Source organism: Camellia sinensis, chromosome 4 (genome assembly GCF_055761805.1).
Source record: "Camellia sinensis isolate YWXY chromosome 4, ASM5576180v1, whole genome shotgun sequence".
Classification (NCBI taxonomy): domain Eukaryota; kingdom Viridiplantae; phylum Streptophyta; class Magnoliopsida; order Ericales; family Theaceae; genus Camellia; species Camellia sinensis.
In genome coordinates, this window is record NC_138964.1 from 55,719,190 (window position 1) to 55,743,924 (window position 24,735).

Sequence of the window (24,735 nt, forward strand, 5' to 3'; positions counted from 1 at the left end):
TGTCCCAGGGGACAACTTCATGGACCAATAGGCCAACTACCCTGTCCACCAATGGGGCATTTGACTGATTTGAATTAAATTATAATTGCAACATCATATGTCTGTTGTTAAATAACCCAAACACACAAATAATGGCACGAAGAAAACAAAACAATCTCACACAACAAATGGCAAAGGGATTTTTGTAGTTTGCAAGAATTCCTATGTCCACGACTCATACTAGTTTCATTATATCAAAGAGAATGAAAAGAGAGAACAATGCGGCTACTACAAAAAGCAGCAATATATAGTGCTACTATGCTAGGGTTACATCAACAATTACCAAGCTACCCTTGGTACTCACAGGGAGAGGACCCCTGAACCCTCCAGTGGATCAAGGGCCCAGTGTCCAATACTATTAACCTCCACAAACCCCAACAATGTCATGTATAAGAAACTATTTAATTATTGAATAATGAAACTACAAATGTTTGACTAAAAATCATGGTTTGTATGTTGCATATGACAAAGGGAGGGATTATGGTTCGTGATTTGGCTCAAGATTAATTATACCAGTTCCCAAACAATTAAAACTAACAATCTAAATCATCAAGCACGTACAAAAGTGATTTAGATTGTTGTTTCAAAAAACAATAAGCCAACACAAATAATGATTTTTACATGGAAAAATCACAATTGGAGCACCTCCAATTGTGATTAAAAAACCACAGGCCAAACGCCACAAATCAATCCACTATAAAGGAAAGAAAGAATACAAAACAACCAAACAAATTACCCAAACTCTGTCAATTTGTCTTCAACGATCTGTATCTCTTCCACTGCAGCCTTCGTCTCAGAATTGATTAGATTGATGTTGATTCCATAACATCCACGTCAACTCAACGACTGCGCACAACTTCGAACACTCCATGCTTGAATCTCCGAATTCCACCAAAGAATAACACTCTTGAAGATGATCACTCAAACAATCATTTGATGTGAATTGTCAAACCATGTTAGTTTAATACTCAAGCATACATCAAAGGAATACTAGTAAAATAGTCCCAAAAGAAAACCCTAGAGCCCTCAAAACAGATCTGGAAAAGTTAATCCTAAAACGGATTGAAACACACATATATATATATAGAAAACAGAGGCCGCAAAGGTCGCTCAAGCGGGGAACCAATTACGCGTGTATTCCTTAAGTGGCGTTGCTCGAGCCAAGCTTCCTTCGCTCGAGCGCACACTCTTTCTTCCTAGAATATTTGCAGACATAGAAAACTTTTGGGAGCAAAACTTTTTCACTCGAGTGAGCAAGACAAAGCAACCAGAAAACTTACAACTCGATAAACAATATTTGTTCGTAGGATTTGACAAAACTAAGGAACCTAACAATCTCCCCCTTTGTTAATTCCCGGACAAAACATTCTAACACATAGTTGCCTAGCAAACACACGCACTAACTAAACAATCAACCAACTAACTAACCAATCAACCCAACTTAAACAACAATCTTGACGAAATATCCTGTAAAAATAGATAAACAAAACCATGGGAATATAGAGAGTAATTAATCAAAATCAAAAACCATATCAAGACATAATGAATCCAAACTAAATCAAAATCCCAAAAATTGAGTAGTCCAGTATCAAAATCCACAATAGCCCAATATAAAAAAGTATATCAAAATATATCAAAATCCAATACGATATCCCAATAGCAACCATCATGCAAACAGATATATACCCCAACCAAACAAATATACTCCCCCTTTTTGTCCGGGAGAGACAAAAGAAAAAGAATATAAAGTCTAAACACAAGAAAAACTGTCCAAAAACAAACATCACTGTGATTCTGGTGGAGGCAGCGGTTGCATTTGTAACAAAGAAAGGATCTGAGCAAGCATTGCGGTCTGTTGATCGAGGCAGCCATCAAGTGTATCGAGCCGGGCATCCAGCTGATCAAGGTGATGGGTGACAGACTGCTCGAACTGCTGCAGCTGGCCACAAAACGAACGAGGACACAAGTCAGGTGCACCGGCAGTGGCTGCATTAATCTCGGCAAGTGGATCATCACCTGCATCAGACACCCCGACTCTTGACGAACCCTCCTTGACATGGACTTGATTTTGTGAGACGGTCAGTTTGGTGATAGGTTTAATGGGAGAGGCAAACTCGTCATCATCAAAGGTGGAGACACCAAGAGACGTAAGAAACCGAGTGACGAAACACCCATAAGGAAGACCCAAAGACGTGCAACCCTCAAACACACTAATCATTTTGGATACTATCATTTTAGACAGGTCGATGGGAAGACGGTGGTCAATACAATACAGCACATAACCTTGATCTTGGGTAATATGAGAAGAATGAGAAGTAACATGGATGTTGGCACAAACAATGATGTTTAGGCGACGGAAACGGGAAAGAAGCTCATTTTGCTGAATGAGAGCCCCAACAACCTAAGTCCGGGGAGTGTCACAAAGTTCAGTGGCCACCTAATCAAAATCAACAAAGTTGCGGGTAATAAAAGGATAGTGACAGTTCCGCACTTCCGGAAGATTAAAAAACCGACACGGTGGTTTTACGGCGTTTAGAGGACTCAGCCATGACTGACCGACAATGAGAAAAGACCACCACAAAACCCCAACCCACCAAGACAAAAACCAAGGAACACCCAAACCCTATTAAAAACCCCAAAATCAAACATAAGAGCACAGCACAAATCATTAGTCCAACAAGGTTAAAAAAAATCAAAATTCACAAAACCAAAGCATTATATCAGTGACTGTAAGAGTAGGGAGAATATAGATGCAGGGCTAGGTCAAGTCCCAAAACCAAACAAATGCAGCAGTATGAGAGATATAAAGAAGGTAAATTAAGGGAACCAACAGCAACACAATTCACTAAGAACATCATAAACCAGCAATTAAAACTCATGACAAAACAAGGGTAAGTCAAAAATTAAATCCCTAAAAACAAAACCCTAACAATGAACCCTAGCAATATGAACCCTAGCAATGATGTACCAAACTGCTAAACAAAATTAAATAAAGAGACAGCAAACCATAAGGTTATAAACAAACCCAACAATGAAGATGAACCCTAGACATCACAGACGGAGCAGAGCAACACAAAAATAAGGACGACGGGAAAAAAAATGAAAAATAAAGAGAAAGACTTACCAACAATGAAGATGCAAGACAGATTGATGAGAGACGCAGCCAAAATCGAGTGAAGATCAAAGGACGAAGTGCCAAGGAGAGAAAACAGTCCTAGAAGAGAGAGGTCTTTCAAGAAAAATGGGGAAAATGGAGTCTAAAAAGTCGGAAGGTACTATTTAAACCAGACAGGTCGCTCGAGCGAAAGACACTTACGTTCACGAACATGCTCAAGCCAGAATATTGTCACTCAAAGCCAGAAAAGCTAACTCAGAATCTGTGAAACCTGCAAAAGTACTAGGATGAAGTAACTCTCGCTCGAGCGAACAAGTAAAGCCAAAACACCTCAAAAACACCTTTCTGAGCAAAAACAAAACACTCACACTATTAAGTGGGTCCTGAAACAAAAGGAAATGAGCTCAACAACAAGAATGTGACATCAAGATGAGATAATCCACAATTCATGAAGCCCGCAAACTTGCAATATTGACAATAGGAAGCACAATAACATGAGCAAATCAAATTAATATTGATCAATGAGCATAAGCTACATGAGAATGAACAACTCAAATACAACCATGAGAGCTCACATAAAGAATGTCTGTGTGGCCAATCCTTGAGAGGCCACAGAGCTAGAGTTAATCCTCGTAGTGATCGGATGGTTGGACCTCCGGCAAGAGTAACTAAACATCACTGAGAAAAGTCAAACCACTAGGAATCAAGGGGTATTTGTTGAGTTAACGCGAAGGCTCCCCCTCAATCAATGAGTCCTTTATTATTATTATTATTATTATTTATTATTATTATTATTTTTTTTTTTTGACTTTTCTTTCCTGTGGGCACTCACTGATGGCATACATGCTCAAGAGTATGGAGACCTAACCAGAGAAGCATGGAATTAATGAGGATGGCCTGGTCAGTGCCTCTGAGGTAGCCTTTTCCTAACGCCCGGACTTCAATGAATTGAGGAAAGAACTGTGGAAGTGAAAAAACGATGGGAGATGGTTAAGAGACTCAACATCACCCATGATATGCCAGTACAGGTCAATTCCTCCAATAATGTAAAAGAGACACTGTTAGTGGTCCATAGAAAACTTTGATCGCTTGTGCGGAAACCCCTACAACAGTTTATCTCAAGGATGTGTACAGAATGAGATCATGAAGTCAATGAGCATGAGCATTCAGAATGAGCTATGAACAAAGAAGAATGAAATCTTGCAAGCAGCATGAGAGGTGTTCATATGAGTCTAAATGTAGAGATGACAGGAATCAATAACAATGAGATTATAGCATCCAAGTAAACATAAAGCCAATAATGCTCACCCACTCAAATAACAGGTCACACCCTAGTGACTAAGCACAACACCCAAGGTCTTTCTAAGGAACTCAAACCTAAGAAGATTAAGGGGTTTTGTAAAAATATCATCGTTTTAATGCTCAGTGGATACATGTTCAAAAACAACAAAGCCCTCTTCCACTAACTCTCAAATGAAATGATGACGAATGTCAATGTGTTTGGTGCGAGAGTGTTTGACATGATTTTTTAGAAATGTTAATGGCACTTTGTTATCACAGAAAAGGGTGAGAGTATCCTGGTCTATACCATAATCACGAAGCATTTGCTTCATCCATAGCATTTGTGTACAACAACTCCCTACAGCAATGTACTCAACCTCAATGGTCAAGAGAGAAATAGCATTTTGCTTTTTGCTATGCCATGCAACCAGATTATTTCCAAGGTAAAAACACCTCCTGGATGTACTCTTCCTATCATCAGCACACTCTGCCCAGTTGGTATCAGAAAAACCAATAATTTCGGCTGTAGTGTTGGTAGAAAACCAAACCCCATACCCCAGCGTCCCATTAACATACTTAATGATGCGTTTGACCGCAAGAAGATGAGACTCTTTAGGACTGGCTTGGTAACGGGCACAGACACCTACACTAAATGCAATATCATGTCGGCTGGCTGTGAGGTAAAGAAGACTCCCTATCATACTCCTATAAAAGGTAGGATCAACATTAGTGCTAGATGAATCTTTGGAAAGGTGAAGACTGGTGCTCATGGGAGTACGAGCATGTTTGGCCGACTCTAGACCAAACTTTGACACAAGGTTTTAGGCATACTTAGTCTGAGAACCAAACATACCCAAAGGAGACTGTTTAATTTGAAGACCCAAGAAGTAAGACAACTCCCCCATCATGCTCATTTTAAACTCATGTGTCAATCAATCTGAGAAATATTTCACAAGAAAATCAGCAGTGGATCCAAACACAATATGATCAACATAAATCTGAGCAACAAGTATATGAGACTTAGTATGTTTCACAAATAAGGTATTGTCCACACTACCCCTTTGAAAATCATTATCAAGTAGAAAGGTAGTAAGTCTATCATACCAAGCTTGAGGGGCTTGTTTCAGCCCGTATAATGCCTTGTCTAACTTGTAGACATGCTGTGGACATTTTGGGTCCTCAAACCCTTTTGGTTGCTCAACATACACCTCTTCTTTCAAGTACCCATTCGGAAAGACACTTTTCACATCTATTTGGAATAATTTGAACCCAAGAAAGCATGCAACACCAAGCAAAATACGAATAGATTCAAGACGTGCAACAGGGGCAAACATCTCATCATCATAATCAACACCCTCTACTTGTGTATAGCCTTGAGCAACCAACCTAGTTTTATTTCTCACCACAGTACCATTCTCATCAGTTTTATTTTTAAATATCCACTTGGTACCTATCACATTCATGTCTCTAGGTCTGGGAACAAAAGTCCAAACTTTGTTACGTTCAAATTGACCTAACTCTTCATGCATATCATTGACCTAACTATCATCTTATAAGGCCTCTTTTATATTCTTAGGTTCAATTAATGAAACATAACACATATGAGATACCTCTTCCTGAATTTGTCTTCAGGTTTTCATTCGATCTGAGACACTTCCAATCACCTGCTAAGCCGGATGATTCAGTTTTACCCTTACTGATGGTTTGAACTCTGGACTTGTAGTGACAGGAGCATCAAAAGTGATGTCTCTTTGTGCACTCTTTGGACTCGAACTTACCTTAGAAGTTGGTGCTGGCTCACCTTCTTATGCTTGGACCTCAGTTTCTCCTTGACTTTGTGGTTCAGTATCCAGGATTGGGGACTCACCATTTTCTTCCTCGTTTATCGCTGAAGTAGGAGAACCTGTGTCATCTATAACCACATTGATCGATTCCATTAAAGATAAAGTTCGCAAGTTATAGACACGAAAAGCTCTACTAGTGGTTGAATACCCTAGAAAAATACCTTCATCACTTTGGAAGTCAAATTTTTCCAAAGGCTCTCTATCTTTAAAAATGTAACATTTACTTCCAAAAGTTTTAAAGTATTTTACATTAAGTTTCAATCCCTTCCACAATTTATATGGAGTTTGTAAAGTGCCGGGCCTTAAATACACACGATTCACAACATAAACAGCGGTATTTAAGGCTTCAGCCCAAAACTTTGGAGACCCTAACCATCTCTTGAACAACCCTATTATTTCTCTCAATAACTCCATTGCGTCATGTAGTAATCAGTGCAGAAAATTCATGCTTAATTCCATACATATCACAAAAATCCGAAAAACGAACTATTTTCAAACTCACGACCATGATCAGTTCAGATTCTTATGATACGCCCAATAGAAACACCCTGTTCATTTTGGATTTTAAGGACTAAGGCCTGGAAAGCATCAAATGTATCATATTTTTCTCTTAAAAAATTTACCCATGAAAAACGAGTATAATCATCAACGGTTAAAAAAATGTATCCTTTACCTCCAATGCTTTCAATGCGAGTGGGTCCCATAAGATTCATATGAACCCGTTCAAGAGGAAGTTTGGTTGTGAAGCTGTTCACCTTTTTATGAGGGGCACAGGTTTGCTTCCCAAGTTGACATGGTCCACACACATGGTTGACATTCTTACCCAATTTAGGTACTCCTCTCACAAGCTCTTTGTTAGCTATCTTAGTTAGATCTTTGAAATTGATGTGACCTAATCTTTGATGCCATAGATCAATATTACTTATGATGGCTAAGTGGCAAGTGAGATCATTAGTGGTAACAATCCCATAGCAATTATCAAATATGCAAACCCCATGCATGACAATATTTCCCTTCTTATCTAAAATTTCACATTTATTTTTTGAAAATAATACTTCATGGTGGGAATCACACATTTAACTAATGCTCAAAAAATTTGCTTTAAGGCCATTTACAAGTAATGCATTTTCGAGCTTGGGAAAACCAGCCACACTTATAGAGCCCTTACCAATGGCTCTAGACGTGCCACCATCTCTAAAAGTAACAATTCATGTTTCATATTTTTCAAGAGAAGTGAAGTAGGATTTGTCACTAGACATAGGACGAGAGCACCCACTATCAAGATACCACATGTGTGAGTCACGTGCTTTCAGAGCAGTGTGAACAACAAAAACAAGTCAAGTCATCCTTTCTCACCCATATCTTTTTAGTCTTAACAAAATCAGGACTAGCAGTCTTGGTAAATGTCTTAGCATTGTAAACACCCTCTGGATTTTTGGTGTTCCGCCTAGACATGTAAGGTTGTCTCCTAACCCAAACAGTATTAGAATTTCTATCCTTTTGAGACACCTTACCAAACAACTCAAAACAATAAGGACAAATGTAGCCATACCTACCACAATGATGACAAACAAAAACAGGTTTTACCTCCCTTTTATTGATCTTACCCCCGTTAGGCAGATGAAGAGAGAGATCACCCTGTTGCACCTTTAGCTTTCCCTTTGCTTGAGTCTTGATGTTATGTGATGTAGAGGCCTGTCCCTTGTAAACTGTTGCATTACCATAGAATAGCTCACTTTTGTCACAACCCATTTGTTGAGACCCTAGGATGTCTTCTAATGTCTTTGAACCTTTGTTCCACATGGCAATTATGGCTCTAACATCTCTGAGTTCTTCATCTTTTTGACCACCCATCACTTCCAATCCAACTTGTGACATCTCAAGATTTTCAGTCTTCTCTTCATATGCGGCATATATTTTCAGAAGTTCATTCCTTTCGGTCTCACAAGATAAAAGTTTTCCACATAGGTCTTGCCTGTCATTAGAGATTTTGATGACATTCTGCTTTGCTGTTGCAATTTCTCCTTTTAGCTTGACATTCTCGCTTTCACATGCTTTGAGCTTGAGAGTGAGTTTGTCATTGATCTTGGACAAATTCAGAAATTCATCGTAAAACTTTTCATAAGCTTGTTGTAGGTCATCACCATCAATCTCATTATTGTCTTCCGAGGTTTCATCATCTTCTTTTTGCTCCTCTTTCTCTTGGACCTCATCCAATTGAGCAACTAAGGCAGGAAAGTTGATAGACGGTGATGAAAATGACTCTCCTCTTTCATGAAATTGACTCATAATGTCCGATGCATCTTTGGCCTTTGTGCAATGAGTAATCCGTTGCCGTTCTTCGTTAGAAATTGCTTCACGAATGATAGTCAGAACTCTTTAATTGCTCGGATTGTCAGCGCTTTCAACATCCTCTTCAATGGCTTGCTAGCCCTTAGGGTCGTCAGCTCTCAGAAACATCCTCATTCTGATTTTCCAAAACAAGTAATTACTCCCATCAAAGGTCGGAGCACGGCGCAAATTCCACTGGCTTTGGAGGAGGTTGAGTGACAGTAAATCAAAATGCCATGTAAGTACCATCTCCGTCTTCATCGGATTCGGTTTCTTCAGGTTCTTGCTTTGACTCGCTTTCATCATCCTAAGTCACTGTATAGGCTTTCTTCCGGTTTTTTTTCGATGGACATTCAAGAGAATATGTCCAAACCCTTGACATTCGTAACACTTGACACATTGCCCCTTCACAGTTTTCTTTTCAGTTTTTGTAGCAATTTTTGGTGAAAAAGTTTTATGTTTTTCATGCCCCTTATCTTTTGAACTAGGATCCTTGAAATTAAGCTTCTTTTTCTTTAAATTTTTTTTGAACTGTTTGGTAAACATAGCCGTCATTTCGGACTCTAGATCAAACTCAATCTCAGGGGTTTTAACAGTCTCATGAGCACTAGTAAAAACCAAACTATCTTTTTATTTTTTTCTTAGAAATCTAGTGGGCTTCATAAGTCTGCAAGTTTCCAACCAACTGATCAAGCTTGAGGGTATCAACATCCTAAGCCTCCTCAATAGCTGTAACTTTTGATTGGAACCTCTCAGGTAAAGACCTCCAAAATTTTTCAACAACCTTAGCTTCAGGGATTTTTTCACAGAGTGTGAAACAGAAATTCACGATGTCACTAAGTTTAGCATAAAAATCATCAAATGTCTCATCATCACGCATGAAAAGAGTTTCAAAAGAAGAGGTGAGACGTTGAAGTTTGGACCTTCTAACAGAAGTATTACCCTCGTGAATAGTTTCAAGAATATCCCAAGCCTCTTTTGCTACCTCACAAGTGAAAATACGACGAAACTCTTCAGGTGTGACGGAGCAAAAGAGGGAATTGAGAGCCTTACTGTTCCAACTCGAATTTTGATAATCGAATACGTCCCATTTATCAAGAAGTTTGGGAATAACAACACCATCAATGGTGACAATAGGTTCACTCCACCCATAGATCACATAATACCAAACTTTCTCACCAATAGATTTTAAAAACGCTCTCATACGAGCTTTCCAATAAGAATAGTTTGTACCATCAAGTAACGGAGGTCTATCGGGTCGAGTTACCTTCACGAATTGAATCCATATCACCAATCACACAAAATCACACTCCTATAGTTTTGATAAAAACAAAGAGTGACCCGCTCTGATACCAATTGAAAAACCTAAGTGATTCATGATTCGACTCAAGATTAATTATACTAGTTCCCAAACAATTAAAACTAACAATCTAAATCATCAAGCACGTACGAAAGTGATTTAGATTGTTGTTTCAAAAAACAATAAACTGACACAAACGATTTTTACGTGAAAAAATCACAATTAGAGCACCTCCAATTGTAATTTAAAAACCACGGGCCAAACGCCACAAATCAATCCACTATGAAGGGAAAAAAAGAATACAAAACAACCAAACAAATTACCCAAACTCTGTCAATTTGTCTTCAACGATTTGTATCTCCCACCGCAGCCTTCGTCTCAGAATTGATTAGATTGATGTTGATTCCACAACATCCACGTCGACTCAACGATTGCGCATAGCTTCGAACACTCCACGCTTAAATCTCCGAATTCCACCGAAGAATAACACTCTTGAAGATGATCACTCAAACAACCCTTTAATGTGAATTGTTAAACCATGTGAGTTTAATACTCAAGCATACATCAAAGGAAAACTAGTAAAGTAGTCCCAAAAGAAAACCCTAGAGCTCTCAACATATCTGGAAAAGTTAACTCAAAAACGGATTGAAACACATATGTATAGAAACAGAGGCCACGAAGGTCGCTCGAGCAAGGAACCAATTACGCATGTATTCCTTAAGTGGCGTCGCTTAAGCCAAGCTTCCTTCACTCGAGCACACACTTTTTCTTCCTAGAATATTTGCAAACATAGAAAACTTCTGGGAGCAAAACTTCTTCGCTCAAGCCAGGACTTTTTCGCTCGTGCGAGCAAGACAAAATAACCAGGAAACTTACAACTCAATAAACAATGTTTGTTCGTGGGATTTGAAAAAACTAAGGGACCTAACACTTTTGTTACGTCTCTATTAGTACGACTTCATCTCATCATGTCATCATTGACATCCCTTCTTCATTTCAAACTATTCCTTCATCTTCTATGACTACGTGGTCTTAAACTCACAAACCCAGATCTTGGAAAACCTGGATGTTACAGAAAAAATTGATTAATTATCTCTTAGGTCTTTATTGTGTTGAGTTGTTTATTTCTTCTCATTATGATATTTTTTCTTGTGTTGATTGTTACTCTTCTAAATATGAGTTGTAACTGTCACTTGTGCTCTTCAAATGCGAACTTTATTCACACTTACGCCATGTTTGAATTGAGTGATTTGGAGAGAGAAGAAAAAAAAATGGAGAGATATGTATTTCTCTTATTTATTTGGATAACTTAAGTCGAGAGAAATGGAGAGAAATGAAGAGAAATTTATTTCTCTTATAACCCTCATTTTCAATCTTCCCAAAAGTGGAGAGATTGGGAGAGAAAAGAAACCAATATTTTCATAATACCAATTTTGTCCTTGTAAAAATAAAAGAAAATAAAATGATTGAAAATATAAAAAGGTTATTTTGGCAATATAACATAAAATAATTTCTTTTCTTTTTTGTTATGAAATCTAACTAAACAAGAAAGAGAGAAATCATAATCATTTCTTTTCTTTTATTTCTTACTTATCCAAACAAGGAGAGAAATCACAATCATTTCTTTTCTTTTCTTTTCTTTTCTCTTATAACTTAAGTAATCCTTTCTTTTCTTCTCTCTCTTAGATTCCCAAACACAGTGTTAGGAAAGGGGGGGGGGGGAATCAAAAGAACGATCGGTAAGAAAGATGGGTGGGCAACTAAAGTAACAACTCTTCAAAGGAACTACCTGTTCCATTGGTTGAAGGGGGTGTATTTATGGTGAATCAGATGAAAGCAACTAGGGTAAAAAGAAAAGGGAAAAGAAACTTGATGAAGGAGGTGATGGGGATTGGTATAGGAGGTTGAGTAAATTAAAAGTCATGGAACCAAGAGGAGTAAAGGTAAAAGGATGACCTTAAGAGCAGCCGACAGAAGCAACAGTGATGTCACTTACAATTTCATCGAATAGGATATTGAATAGAAATTGAATTATTCTCATTGAAGCAGAAGCGGTGTGGGAGGTTAGAAGGCTTTTGGGGTTGGATGGATTTTTAGTTTGGTTATTGGGAGCTATGAAGCTTTGTTGCTTTTGATTCATTGTGACAGTGTTAAAGTTGTCATACTGGATTGGGGTGTTGCCTTTTGTTGGCACCTATAGACTTTTAGATGAGGTTTGGGATTTGCATTGGGGTGATCAAGTTTTTTTTCTTAATCCTTGTTATCTCAATTTATTCTTATATTTCAAATAAATAAACATTTATCTTACCTTCCAAAAACAAAATACACTATAAGCAACTTTCTATTGAGCAAATTATTATTTAAAATAATATTAAAAAATTTGCCCGAAAACTTTAACTACCAAATCCTACCATTGGATCCATGAGGTACATTTCCAAAGCACCAATTAATCTTGCGCATTCCTACTTAAATAACACCCTTTGGTCATGTTTGATTCAAAAGACTAATAGTGAAGTATTAATAATCCTATTAAATTAGTGTAGGATTCACTATCCAATTGGATTAATATCCATTGGATTAATAATCCCACCCCTACCCCATTACTAATAATCCTACAAATTTGTTGGATTAATTATCCATTGGATTAATAATCCTAAACCAAAATGTTAAAACAAACATGAGATAATTGGGCCCACGGATTAATAATCCTAATCCCATGCTCTAATCCACCCAATCAAACATGCCCTTTGAACTCAAGTGTCGGGACCATAGGTTAATACATTTTAATAATGTTGTTCTCAGAAATGAGCATCATAAAATACATATAAGCGTTCTATTATGCTTGAACAACTAACCATCTAAGAGCCTCTCAAGCTAAATTTCCAACCTTCTTATCCTTCTACAGTTCAATATTCTATTTGTTCACCTTAAATTAGTTATTGGACACCCTATATTCTCACCAAGGGCAGGAGTCCACTGATTATTGTTAAAATTTGTTGAAATTTCTAATAAAAATTTTAACCGAAATTCAGTGTGCCTACTTTTGTGAAATGTTAATTACATTTGAAAACAATGTACACAGAAAATTTTGTAATCAAATCTGGACTTTTTATGCATTAATAATATGATGTCAGCATTGGAAGTTCCAAATGCATTTAAGTAAAACACAATAAATTAAGACACAATATGAAAAATTTAACTGTTTAAAAGCTGCCTTAGATTATGAAAGAAACATAAATACTACATTAATACAACTACAAATATAAGGTTACTAAAGGACAGAATCAATCTTCTCTCTCTCTGTGCCAAATTGAACCCCTAATCCCACCTTGCTAATGGAACTTTGTACAAATTATGATAAAAGTCAAATCCATATCTACTCCTGTTCAAGATATCTACACGGGCACAACCACGACTGCATAATGGTATTACAAGAGCTATGCAGAACAAAGCACAACAGATCTCTCATTCTTGCATATAATTTGTTATTTTCTCACTAATCAATTCATGAACACATAAACCAGAATTTTCATTTATACAAGCCAAAAAATATACTCAACACTGCTAGCCCTAATAGCCTTGTTTGTTTCATGTAGCACAACATTTTTATGAGATTATGACCTATTTTTTATATTTTGAGCTGTCAAAACATGACTCTCTTTAGGTTTTAATTCATTTTATTTGTTTTTTTTTTTTTTTTACTATTATTATTCCTAAGAAAGCCTTTAAGAAATATATTGTACAACACTTGTGGATTGCTTCAAATCGCTAAGTTAACTATTTTAAAATGGAAGTGTACCATGTTTTGGAAATATGCATTCCAAAAAGTAATTCACTACGATATTAGCATTTTCAGATAAAAATGGTATACTAGACCTAGATGAAAATTTTATAGATATAACAAAGTTGATATAGTTCAAAGGATGGGCTTCTGATTTAATCCTTCCCTATGAGCCTCTGATGGTGAGAGTACTAGATAATGCCAATAAATTCTTAGGGCTTCCATTTATTACTTAAATTACTTATGTTTCCTTCCTACAGTTTTAATCAAATCGAGCCACATTTTCCATAACATCCATCACCCATAGTGTAATTAAAAACAAATGCCATATAGTCATTAAGTAGAAAATTGAGTGCATGAGAGAGAGAGAGAGAGAGAGAGAGAGAGAACAGAGAAGGCATTCTAATTCACTATTTCACTACAGTATGAAACATTGAAAAATCATACCATATAAAAGCGAGCTTAGGCAACGGCCTGAATGCATAAGCAACCTCTTCTTATATTGCCTATAGAAGACCTAGGGCGGAAACAAATCTCAGCACACTCAAGAATACTAGCATCACATATACTCAAATTCGATGGTACTATGCAAAACAACAAGACTGGAAAATGAACAATAATTCTTATGAGCTCTCATTTATGAATATCCAGGAAAACACTTCACAAAAAAAAAATAAAAATAAATACAAAACAAAAACTGAGGTTGTTTGCTATTAAAAAACCCATCTGTTTGGATAGACAGACAGCAGTTAAATATTCTGAAGGGAAAACGTCCTATAAATTTAATGGGCACAAAAGAAGCACTGGTGAAATGTTGAAATTATACTTTTGGCACCAGGAAGCACCACTTGTTACCTATATGTGGTGTGCCATAACTCAAGTTGATGACAAGAAAGGTGCTGTGCTACTTTATCAACTAGACTGGACCACAACTCAACACTCACCTTCAAAAGGGTGCAGACTTTTCAGTCAATCAATGTCGCAAACAGCTTTATGAGAGTGTTGGAAACTAATACTAATGAATTGGAGGCTCTTTTACGACCTAGCTCCATCAGAACTATTTACTACTAGACTTGTAGGGTGAAGTACTAGGTTTCCCCAAAAAAAAACCTGGGCATTGCACCCCCAATTCCATGGCAAACATCTAACTTCTCTATGATAGCTCTATTCATCCCATAGGAGAGACTATTGTAGGGTTCCAATAACACCAATCCTCTTTCAAGTTGATAAGTTCATATCAGAAATCAATCAAGCTACATCAAGTGTGATATTGAGCTGTTGTATATGCGAGCAGTCCCTTGTAACCGAATTAGTTAGATTACAGTTAGTATAGTCACGACAGAGAAGTTGGTTAGTGCGTTGGTTAAAATCCAGTAGTATTATTGTATAAATATCTCCTCTGTATTCTCTATATCATTCAATCAAAGAGGTTACATATTTCTTCAAAAATTATACAAGAGAAGGGATTACTAGCTTTATGCCTCCAGATTCCTCTTATATAAATTTCCTTCTCATGAACTTGAAGTTCAGTTTTTTTTTTTTTCTTTTTTCTTTGGTGAATGGATTTGGCATTGTAACCCTAATTTAGAAATGAGATAAAAGAATGAGTAGAGTTGAATTCCTTGGTAAAAAAAAAAAGCAAGAAAAATGGTTGATTTTAAAAAAAGGAGTACAGTACAAAGAAAATTCTGAGTGCGTGTACCAATAATAGACCGATACTAATGCCTATGATAAACTTTAAGGAAGCCTGTTTTGCAATTCCAAGCCCAAAAACCTTTCCTATGAAGCTGTTTGTAGATTTTTCTATCTAATCTATAAAGAAGTTAGTCCACAATTAACCAAGGACATGATCATTTGGAAGGCCAATGGTGGGCAATTTTTTTTGTTGAATCCTCTCACCATTTGTTGGGAGGGGATTTAGGGACAAGGTTTCCTTGGAAAAGCATGTTGAAGATTGGGGTGGAGGTGTCGGAAAATATTTCAAGATGTCGAGATGGAAACACATATGCTGTAATTTGTCTTCGTTGCGGGCTCCTTCGAACAGTTCTCATTTTTGGCTTAGAGGGATTTTTTATGAGTCCTCTTTTACTTTTGTAGATTCTATAGGAGAGGTAAGTTGTGTTGATAGCTTTCAAATGTGCTTCTGTATATTCCCTATGTATGTAAGGTTATGTCCCTTTTGGAATGATTCACAAATCATTTAATACTGACAGAAAAAACTTCCCGAAAAAATTAGAAACATTTGCAGCTATCACCCAACTGGACTTTGAAAGGAGAAGCCACGCCTCACAAAAATCCATCTTGCCAAAATAGCATTTTCAAAACTCCTTGCAAACCTGGAGATTCACTTAAATTGAAAAAAAACCCACTGAATTCTTGACTCTAACCCCGTTAGTTATTTGGCTGACCCTATAATATTAACTTATATTTTTTTAGGGAACCTCATTTGTTACATGATAAAAATATAACAATCCAATTACTAGTAGAACTTATTAGAATACAAATTTACTTGAAAATAACCTATATTGTATATGGAAACTGCTGCCAATGATTTTTTTTCCTTCCATTTTTTTATATTGGACAGAGTTGAATCCGTAATTGATTTGAAACTATAGTTTATATTTCACATTTTAAAATTCATGAATTATAACAAGCATGTGATCAATTATTTTTTGTGCTCAAGTGATCTAAACTTGGTAAACACTACAAAAAATAATGTTTTAGATACCAAAATTTAGGGACAAAATTATATTTTAGGGACCAAATATTTTTGTTGCGAGAAGTAATGTTCTTATACTTTTAGCAACAAAAATTAGACATTAGTGATGAAATATTATCCTTTTGGAACCAAATTTTTTGTCTAAAGAAAAATCTATTTTGAGACTAAATTATTTTGTCTACAAAAGTCTATTTATTAGTGACATTTTCAATAATTTGTCGCTAAAAGTCTTGTTTTTGACTTTTTGGGACAATCTTTTAGTGATTACCCTCACAACGATAAAAATTAGTCTCTAAATGTTTTTTGCAACAAAATTTTCACTTTTAGAGACAAAAAAAATTGATCTCTAAAACTCTTATATGTTGTAGTGAAATGACTGAAAATGTTATAGCTACCAACAATGTTCACATCCATTGCTTTTAAGGTTAGAAGCTACCAAAATATTCTCAAAAGGAAATAGAATTAAATCCAATTTACATGTGCTTGAAAAAGGTTAAAAATACTGACATTGATGGTGTCGAAGCTATAGCTGTGGTTAAGGTGATTATGTTTGCATGGGACTTGGGTCTGCAGGATGTGCATCAGAAAGGGGACTCTATGACTGATGTCAATATTCTTCTTTCTTCTTTTGAGCATATTGTACTCGAAACTTGGGATCATCATAAATACCACCGTTCAGCTTCTACCCACATGTTAGACTGGTTCTATGTAATGGCCTTTCACCCATTCTACAATGAAAAAGGTTGAAAGTAAAATTAAACAGTATGATAAAAGCATTACATATATATATGACATGAGTGCAAAAACTATGCTCATATCAATATGCGTGAATTGCACCAAAAAAATATCCATGAAAATTATCTTGCAAACTTTAATGGAAAAAAAAAAGAAAAAGAAAAAAAGACACTTCTAACACCTTTAGTTTTTAGACTGAAGGGTTAGCATGAAATTATAGTTTATAATATTTAGTCCATGAAGAAACTTTGAGACATGTAATCATCAAAACAACATCTTACTACCAATGATACGATTCAAAAATAGGGGCCAAATTGTCATTTATAACCTCAACGGTGTAACCTGTAATGCAAAGTTGGATTAGTTTTGCATTAATTATAGATGCTTTGGATTGAACGAAAAACAAGAGCTGGTTGGAGTTGTGGCATATGCGCCGTCCTTTGGGGGTTTCCACTAGAAAGAAATGCCACAGCTTTTTAAGACAAAAGTGAAGATTTAGGGATTATTGTGAAACAAAATTAGTAATTTGTCTTCACTTTGGGTATCAGTATCTCCTACTTCAAAGGGGATTTTCTAATTTTTTTTCTTTCTTTTGCTTTTGTTTTCCTTTTTCCCTACTCTTCTTTTCATTAAAAAATATTCTGTTGTTGCCTAAAAAAAAGCATCTTACTGCCAAATGCATTATACGGAACGATGTTTTAATGGCTCATCATTGCGAAGAACTTTCATCACAAAAAGTTCCCCAAAACAACGCAAAACTCAAGCACAAATGCCCAAGCAAGAAACAGAGGTGAGAAAGTGTGATGCTAAGTGTGACAACCAAACCGTCCATCCATGCATCATATACATCTTATTATTCTTGCATTCATGCCATATGTTCTATGCGTATGAGATATAGAGCTTGATATGCAATAGGAAGAGGAGAAGAAGTTTGAAAAGTTATAATTAGAACTTGTTTGTTTCGTGCATTGAGTTAGGGGATTGCTTAAAACTTGATTTGACAACCATAGGGTATGCTTATGCCTTAAGTGGGGAGCTTCAAGACCATAATCTAATGAACTTGACCATTTCATGCTATTTGTTATTTTGCTCATTAGGATTAGTGATAATTAAGTATGATTAGTGAACCTTAATTAGGATTAATTAGGTTCAGTATGATTAGGATAAGATTAGATTACTTAGTCCTAAACCTAATTATTTAAGCTAAAGCAAGGAAATTAGCTAACTAATGATGTTACAATTTTTTCCCCACCTTACCTAATAAACCCTTGGACCAAAGAAGCAAACAAATAGAGAAAAATTCTGCAACAATTGAGAAGCACCTAGAACAAAGAGGAAGGAAGAAGAAAAGAGGAGGAGAAAAGAGAAACAAAAGAGAAAAGGGAGGAACGCAAAGAACTTCACCAAAATCCATCCTAGAAGTGTTCTAAGGTAAGATTTCTATCCCAAATCCTCTAGTAAACCCTCCTTACATCAGGAATCAAGGAAAAGTTAGGATCAATTTGGTTTAAGAATGAAGATTTGAGTAAAGGAATGGAGGGAGTTTAGCTAAAATGAAGAACGCCGCATATGGCTTAGAAATTTAAACCTTTTGATGTAATTTTTCATATTTCCGATGCATATGAATCTTAATCCCCATATCTTCTCTTGTTTTTCAAGAAGTTTTCATATTTAAATCCATGTTCTAGGAAGGAAGGAAGGAAGGAAGGCTTTGAAAAGGCAACCAGGTACAAAGGATTTCATAACTTAAGTCATGATTTTGATCTTTCAAGCTCAGAGTTTCATTGTGTTTTGGAGTTTTATTGTGTTTTGGAGTTTTGATTTGTAAAACAATTGTATTTTCATATTCCCTAGTGATTTTGCATGTTTTAGGTGAGTTTCCATAAGTTCCAAGCCAAGAAAAATGGAATAAATTAGCTAGAACACTTGCTACCCTTGAACAGATACGTTCCTGAAACCCAGAACTGCACGTGCGGGCCACACCTGCCCCAGCCAAACTGCACACACTTGAGAGAATTTAGAAAAAATGTTTAACTAAGTTTAGACAACCGATTTATTATGTGTGTGTATAAGTTAGAAGTTCAATGCTTTGCTCTTGTTTTGTAGGTTCAGCTTTGAGGAGTTAAACCCTTGTTCACGGAGCCAATTGTGAGTAGTAGTGTAGTAAGGTTATGTTTCTTAAAATTATGATGTGAAATGCAAACGTATGGTATGTTTAAGGAAACTATAATATTGTTTTGCTATGAATGATCATATATTTTTGTATCATGTACTAAGATGACTTCTTGGAACAAGTTTGTTATTGGGAATCAAGCCAATGGCCTCTAGCTAACCGAGCTCTTTGCCACCCGTTGTGGCCTCTCGTTTCAAAAAGCCTTGGAATGTTCATCGCTATATATATGCTTACGAGTTAAAGCCTTGTTTATCATGTATTTGTATTTTCATATTCCCTATTGAGTTTGCGTGCTTTAGCTGAGTTTCCATAAGTTCCAAGCCAAGAAAATGGAAGAAATAAGCTAGAACACTTGCTACCCTTCAACAGATAGGTTGCTGAAACCCAGAACTGCATGTGCAGATTTGGTCCCGTACATGTGGACATTTTTTGCCTGCCCTTGTTTGAATTTTGAAAAAATTGTAGGTGCGGGCTGCACCTGCCCTAGCCACACGGCACGTGCGGATTTGGTCCCACACGTGCGAAAATTCTAATTTTTGCCTATGCTTTTGTATTGCAACCCTCATTCACATAGGACACTTCTTATACCCATTTGACACCTAGATAAAAATTGAATTAGATCTAGAACAATGCTAGAACACTTGAGAGAATTTAGGAAAAATGTTTAACTAAGTTTAGAAAACCGATTTATTATGTGTATGTATAAGTTAGAAGTTCAATGCTTTGCTCTTGTTTTGTAGGTTCAGCTTTGAGGAGTTAAACCCTTTTTCGAGGAGCCAATTGTGAGTAGCAGTGTAGTAAGGTTATGTTTCTTAAAATTATGATTTGAAATGCAAACGTATGGTATGTTTAAGTAAACTATAATATTGTTTTTCTATGAATGAACATCATATATTTTTGTATCATGTATTAAGATGACTTCTTGGAACTAGTTTGTTATTAGGGATCAAGCTAATGACCTCTAGCTAACCAAGCTCTTTGCCACCCGTTGTAGCCTCTCGTTTCAAAAAGCCTTGGAATGTTTATCGCTATGTATGTGCTTGCAAGTTAAAGCTTTATTTATCATATACAAATTATATTATGTTTGATATGAGCTTGTGCTAGGTTTTAATAAAGTTTATTGGTATTCATTCATTTACCACTTTATTATATTGTTATTCACTCGACTTTGGCTCACCCTTCTTCCCTATATGTATGTAGGTGATGGTAATGATTAGATCGAAGAAGAGAGCGCAAGTTAAAATTCCACCGGCCCTTTTTACTTTTGAGGGTTGCAACTTTGAGAGGACGATCTTGTATGTAAGTTTTGGTTTTTGTTTAATGTATATTTGTAAATGTTGTACCATCTTTTGAACTTGTAATGTCAAAGATAGCAAAGAAGAAGCATGTTTGTTTTGCTTTCATATGACTTGTGCACATACTTTGAATGGACTCTTGGTAATTAGTGGATGAATGTTTTCCGCATAAGCCCTAATGTTTTAGTCCAGTCTTGTCTTGCTAGGCTTTTAATAGTCAGACACTACTGGCCGGTCATAACTACTATCCTGTTTAGAATAGGATGAGGTCCTGACACTAAGGGCTCTAAATCTCTAGAAGGACTACATCTAGGTTGTTGTAATCTATAACTCGTTAATTCTAATGAATCGAATTAAACCATGCTCAGTAATCTTTTCAAAGGACTTCAGTCACAAACACGTTTTTGTGTTGTAATAGACATACAAAGTAGTGTGACCACTACCATGTTTTTTAAAATTCTTACATGGTCAGAATGGTCACTCTATCAATGAATAATATTGCCTTCATCATTTACAAATTTGCTCTTGTTCAAATAACCATTATGTCTGCAATTTTAGCCAATCATTATACAAATGAAATATTGATGCTTGAGTTCTTCTCTCTTATTGAGAAGGCATTCATCCTTCAGTTCATTTCTCAAAACACTTCAATTGGTACATACAATAAAAAGACATTCATTGGGTTTTTGTTGACTTTCTCATGGAGTACAATTCTATCAAGGGAATAGTCCTTTGGCCTCAAATTTCTACATAAAAGGTTGGATGAGCATAAATACCTTCTTTAGAATTTTGTTCCTACTGGAAAGCTAGTACTATGTATAAGAAGAGGAAGGAGTATTTGATAACCTTTAAGAGTGGATCAGTTAAGAGCTAAATAGATTACTTCTTAATGAGAAAAGTGGGCCGCCTTAAATGCAATGATTGTAAGGTGATTCCTAGAGAGACTGGCCTCTCAACATAGGATTTTGGTACTAGATTTATGTGTTAAAGGGCAATACCAAGCTAGGAAGGATGGTGAGTGTCGTAAAACGAGATGGTGGGTTGTAAAAGGGGATAAACTAGAAATATTTAAGAATAGAATAGATAAGGAAGGTACTTGGGACTTGGAAGATGATGGTAACATTATGTGAAACTCGATGGCTAATTGTATGAGGAGAATCTTAAGGGAAGTGCTTGGAGAATTGAAAAGAATGGGACCCAGCTCTAGGAAAACTTGATGGTGGGAGGAAGAGGTTCAAGCGGTAGTTAAGACAAAAAAAAAAAAGAGTGCTTTAAAAAGTGACAGAAGGATAGAACAGAGGAAAACCTTAAGAGCTGCAGATTAGCCAATAAGGAGGTCAAGAAAGTAGTGAGAGAGGCTAAGTTGAAAGCTTATGATGACCTATACACTGGACTAGATAGTAAGGAAGGAGAGAAGAGGGTATACAAACTTGCTAAGATACGAGAGAGGAAAACAAGAGATTTTAATCAAGTTAAGTGCATCAAGAGTGAGAATTCTAAGGTATTGGTGAAGGATGAAGAGATTAAGAAGAGATGGAAGAACTATCTTGAGAAACTATTAAATGAGGAACATGGAGGTATGTTAATAGGGGAAGAAATAGCCAGTAATAAGATAAACCAAGACTATAGGTTCTATTGCAAGATAAGGAACTTTGAAATGGAGATTGCACTTAAGACGATGAAATCAAATAAGACTTTAGGACCCGATGATATCCCTATTGAAGCGTGGAAGTGTTCGGGTAAAAAGGGGTTGCTTGGTTGACTAGGTTGTTTGGCAAAATTTTGTTAATTAGGAACATGCCAGATGAGTAGAGGAAGAGTATTTTAGTGCCAATCTATAAGAATAAAGGAGATGTCCAGAATTACAACTACTATAGAGGAATCAAGCTAATGTGTCATATAATAAAAATGTGGGAGAGGGTGATGGAACGCCAATTGCAATATATAACAGAGGTGTCATAGAATCAATTTAGGTTTATACTTAGCAGGTCAACAATGGAAGTGATCTATCTTTTGACGAGAGTAATAGAAAAGTACAGAGAAAAGAAAAGAGACATTCATACGGTGTTTATCAACCTTGCGAAAGCATATGATAGAGTGCCTCGAGATATATTATGGTGGGTGCTAGAAAAGAAAAGGGTGACAAAAGGTTACATTAATGTGATTAGGGACATGTATGAAGGGGTGGTGACCACTATTAGATCACCTGTTGGAGAGACAAATGAATTTCCTATCACTGTAGGGTTACACTAAGGATCACCTTAAGTCCTTATCTTTTTTCTTTAGTTATGGATGAGTTGACGAGAAATATTTAGGATGACGTGCCATGGTGGATGCTTTTTGCAGACGATATCGTGCTAGTGGATGAGACTAGAGAAGGAGTTAACACAAAGTTGAAGATTTGGAGAAAAACACTTGAATCTAAAGGATTCCGGATAAGTAGAACTAAGACAGAGTACATGGAGTGTAAATTTAGTAACAGTAACAATGAAAGCAGAGGAGAAGTGAAGATTGAGAAACAAGAACTGCTTATGAGTGAACATTTTCGTTATTTAGGATCGATTATTACAACGATAGGAGAGATTGATGCAAATATGGCTCATAGGATTAAGGTAGAATGCGGTAAGTGGAGAAGTGCGTCTAGGGTACTGTGCGATAAATGAATACCCACTAGACTAAAAGATAAGTTTTATAAAACGGCTATTAGACTAGCGATGTTGTATGGGACGGAGTGTTGGGCAAGCAAGAAACAACATGTAGATAAGATAAATGTTGTTGAGATGAGGATGCTAAGGTAGATGTGTAGTAAGACTAGACAAGACAGAATTAGGAACGAGTGTATTTGGGAATGGGTAGAAGTAGTACCGATAGAAGATAAGCAGAGAGAGAATCGATTGAGATGATTTGGTTATATTCAACGGAGACCAACGGAGGCAGTAATGAAGAGACGCGATGCAGTAACAGTAGATAGAAGTGTTAGGAGACCGGGTAGGCCTAGATTAATGTTAGCTAGCGTTGTAAATAGAGATATGGATCTACTTAATTTGACTAATGAAATGGCCTTTGATAGAGCCACGTAGAGAAGAAGGATTCATGTAGCCGACCTCATTTGATGGGACTTAAGACTTGGTTTGGTTTGGTTTGGTTTGGAAAGGAAAGGTAGCATTAATTACATGGAGAAATAACGAGCAAATAAGTTTTTTGAATCACCTAAACCAAGAAAGTCAATTTTAACCAAGTCAAAGTGACTATGAAGCCCCAATTTACTTTGACACACTAATTGGTAAGACTAATTGGTAAGAACAAATTTCTAAAAAGTGACAATATCTACTGTAGTTGATTAGATAAATTCTTCCCTCTTCACCTCTTCAACCCATCCACTTTAAGAAAAAGAACATAAATAACTTCATATTTTCCTTAAGGAGTCACCATATTCTACTTAAATTGCTTTATCACTTAATACCTTGGCATATTTTGAATGTTTGATGGCCTTATTGACCGAAAGTGATTTGGGGTGATTCTTTTTTATCATTAGTCATTGTATTGAAGATTAGGTGAATAATTCCAATCCAAACAATAATATCAAGGCTTCCATTGGTAATGAAGGCAAAAAAAAAATGTTTTAGTCATATTCGTCAAATCAAAAATCGTATCATGAATCAAAATCCTAGTTTCATAAATCATGCATCGAATAGAATTGAGAATCGTATAGTTCAGCACTTGTGAAGCACTAACACTTCAAAATGGGAGTAGTGTCGTTGTCGGACACGGACACGGACACGCCAAGGACATATCCATTCACATGTTGTATATGACATTGTGGCATGTATTATTTTAATTACAATTTTTTTTCCTGCAAGATATTTTGCAAGAATATGTGTTTTATGTTTGAACACTCCTTACGACACCTTCGTAAGTTACTTTTTTTTTTTATTTTAGAAATTTGATTTGTAGTCAAAGTAAAATATATGAAAATATAGAGGCAGGAAATTGAAAGTAAAATATATATAAAAAAAAATACAACCCACATATACATTAATGCCTCTTATATCTCTATGCCCAAAATTTATAATCATACATACAACAAATAAAAATATTAAAAAATATTTTTTTTGTTGCATG

General features: G+C 36.1%; 1 protein-coding gene across 39 annotated transcripts in view; it reads right to left on the minus strand.

Moving 5' to 3' along the window:
* LOC145824649 (uncharacterized) overlaps window positions 1–24,735 on the minus strand; it is a 108,019-nt gene that overhangs the window by 36,689 nt on the left and 46,595 nt on the right. For 13 of the 39 annotated variants that reach the window (XR_014366541.1, XR_014366537.1, XR_014366520.1 and 10 more), the window contains one exon: window positions 16,918–17,138. The exons of 13 other annotated variants lie outside the window; for them this stretch is intronic. The gene's annotated coding sequence lies outside the window, so the exon portion shown is untranslated. Of the gene's footprint in view, window positions 1–775; window positions 946–2,040; window positions 2,663–14,138; window positions 14,209–16,917; window positions 17,139–24,735 lie in introns of those variants that run through there. 13 more of the 39 variants (XR_014366533.1, XR_014366518.1, XR_014366529.1 and 10 more) reach the window with 7 other exon arrangements.